Here is a 3,793-nt window from a genome sequence, read left to right on the forward strand (position 1 = left end):
TGCTGTCGACGCATTTCGCAATTCAGGCAAACTAATATGCGGTATTAGTGATAAATGTTCAAATGCCAGGACAATTTTCGAACATTTTTATTTTGCAGACTCATGTAACCGTTTTGAACATGGGAAAACATGGCCGGATTATGTTTATGTCAAAATGGAATATCTGTTCATTGAACTTTTAGTATTTTCATCGAGACTATTAACTAGTTCGTGAATAAAGGCATGCGATTAATTGATATTAAATTGATTAATGTATCAATAAGAATGAAGTCAAATTTGATATCCATTAGTTTTTTTAACCGAAGATAGAAGACATGAATTGCCAATAGAATATATGGTTTTCCGGAGAATTGAAAATTAACATTATTTTCATAAAATTTCTAACCAAAATAAAGCATTTTCTTCTTTTCACATTCATATAAAACTTCTTCGGACATCAACAATCTTTCAAATGCATTTCAAAATTTTGCTAGATGGAAAATGTCTGAGGGAAAATTATAAACATGATTTACTTAAACACAAAACATGTCTACAAAAATGCCTCAAGGAATTAATATAAATGTTGATTACAAACTGCCATGGTGATGTCCTTAGTCAAAATAACCTAGACACTGCAATCAAGTTGACAAATAACGTTCAGTTCCTTTCCTGAATTATCAAATCTCTCTCTCTCTCTTTATTCTGACACTGCAATGTAAAAATATATCATAACATTAACATGAATATAAACAAAGTATCCACTAAAAAGGAAATTAAATTACGCTAATAGAATTGACTGAATTAAATCAAATATAGATTCTTAACATTTTCAGAATATTACATACACATACTTCATCTTATTGAATGAAATACTAAAGATACGTGTGTCTGACTATTACGTGATCTAAAACGCGTCTAATATTGTTGTTATGTGATGATATCAGATGATGGTAATTATAATGATTATGATAATGATGTTAAAATGATGATGAGAATAGCAGTAATGATGATACTGATGAGGAAGATGGAGATTTTAATGACGGTGGTAGTCATGATGATAATGGTAATGATGATGATGGTAATGATACTAATAAATGATAATATATTTAATGATGACGATAAGAAGATTAATGACAAATATAATAATAACGGTATGGACTATATCACTACTATTAATGATAATAATGATGATAATAATGATAATAGTGATAATGATCATAAATAATAATAAATAAATAAATGATAATAATAAATGATAATAATGATAAGAATGAGGATAATAATAATAATAATAATGATAATAATAATTATAGTGATGATGTTGATAATAATAATAATAGTGATGATGTTGATAATGATCATAATAATGATAATGATAATAATAAAGAGGATAAAAAAAATCATAATCATAATCATTTCAATGATAATAATAATAATACAATGACGACTATCACGATGATGATCATGATGACCTATAATGATCCTAACAATAGTAATGGTTGACTGCAACATTACAAATACATTCCTCTGTTCCCAAATAACGAAGCGCTCTCAGATGTTCGAGATAGTTGCAGTTATAAAGTTGATGAGTATCAATAATTCTCCCACATACCTCTGTCCAGGGAAATTAATTAAACTTGAAATATCTTTTGAAGTTTTATCATTCTGATAGTTTTCACCAGCTGGTTTATCATTTTATATGTTAATTTAGCTTTGATCATTACCGCTGCTATAATTTACATCGTGGGTATGGCCATTATTATTCTTATTCTTAATTATTATATCATTGTTGTTATTTTCGTTGTTTTTGTTACCGGTATTTTGTATTATTATCACTATTACTATTACGATGATTATTATTATAACTTTTAATCTATCCTTATTATTATCATTATTGTTACTTTTTTATGATTTTTATTACCATTATTATTATCATTATCAGTGTTATGATTATCATAATTATCATTATCATCATTAGCATTAGCATTATTGTTGTTGTTGTTGTTGTTATTGTCATCATAACAATTATTTATATCATTATCCATATCAGGGCTAGCATGATTAGCATTGGCTTCATCATTTTATTATCAATACTTCTATCATTGTCATCATAATCATCCCCACAATGATAATATTATTGATGATAGTTACAATAACTATGATGATGATAATGATGATAATAATGATAATAGTAATGATAATAATAGTAATGATAATAATACTAATAATGATGATAGTAATGGTAATGATAATGATGAAAACGATAATTATGATAAAAAGGATAACAAGGATAATAACAATAATAGTAATGTTAATAATAATGATAATAAAATGATAATATTAATAGTAATGATGATAATAATGAAAGCGATAATTATGATATTAAGGATAATAAGGATAATAACAACAGTAGTAATGATAACAACAATGATAATGATGATAATAATGATATTCATAGTAACAATGATTATAACAACTATAGCAATAATAATCATAGTAATGGTAAAAATGATATTCATAGTATTAATGATAACGTTCATGGCAATTATAAAAATAATAATGATAATTACCATGGTAATGACAATGATCATCACAGTAGTAATAAGAATAACGATAATGATAATAATATCTTTGAAAACAATAATAATATCTTTGATAACAACAATAATATCTTTGATAACAATAGTAATATCTTTGATAACAATAATAATGATGATGATAGTAATGATGATGATAATAATATTAATGATAATGATTAGAAGAAAGAAATATATTTGCTTTTCAGACTTATCATTGCATGTCCTTTGCGTTAAAAATGTTATTAACTATTCTTTCCAGCAGTCCTGAGCACTTGAGGTACTTATTTATTTATGTGTGCATAAATGTGTATGTGTGTGTGTGTGTGTGTGTGTGTGTGTGTGTGTTTGTGTGTGCGTGTGTGTGTGTGTTATCTATCTATTTTTTGTCGATGGCTTATGGAAATGCAGCGCAAACCAGGAGAAAAAACTGATTATCATATTATCTTCAACTGCTAAATTGAATACAAACCCAAGGGAAACTCCTTCCTCGGGGAATCCATACGCATTCTACGCCGACGATAACACTGGGAGTTTCCCTGCATCAAAACACACTTATTTTGAGTAACCTGGAGTACCTCCGCGCTAGAAATAAACATACCACTGTGAAAAAAAAATGCAGTTAATGCTACTAATAGCTTTCGTTTTGGTCCTGGAACATATAATGGCAGACGATGCATGCCTCTATGTAAGATGGACTAGTTCCAAGATCACTGTTTTCCGTTATTATGCCCATAATAATCAGATCAATGCAGGAAACTTAACTGCCTTTAGATTAGAGTTCTCATCACCTCGAGAGAAACACAAACACAGCATCGAAGGCGGACCGGTCCGTGCTGTGCGAAAGCTTGTTCTCTGCTGAGACTTGCAACAGGATTGCTGTCTCTAATCTGCAAGACAAATAATACTGAAAACACAAGTCTGAAATTCAACCACGCTAGACAAACAAACACACGCGTTTGTGAGCGTGTGTTTGTTGGTTTTGTTGCAGCAAGTGGTGGGATTAACGCTTCAGACAAAACAAAGAATGAAGACGTACTGTTGTCGCTAAGCATCTTACGTGATGGAAAACAAAGAGCCAACTCTGAACATCGACGGGGAAAATCTTTGAATACAAAGATTTTCGCCCACCCTTTGAAGCCACTCTCATTACAAAAGTCAAATTTCCCAGCCTCAAGACAGGGCTCCCCAGCCACGGGATTTCTTCTTTTCTCGGCGACTTCTTATCGACAGGGCCT

Source organism: Penaeus japonicus, unplaced genomic scaffold, assembly GCF_977035675.1.
Source record: "Penaeus japonicus unplaced genomic scaffold, GWHDUDI00000001_assembly GWHDUDI00000023, whole genome shotgun sequence".
Classification (NCBI taxonomy): Eukaryota; Metazoa; Arthropoda; class Malacostraca; order Decapoda; family Penaeidae; genus Penaeus; species Penaeus japonicus.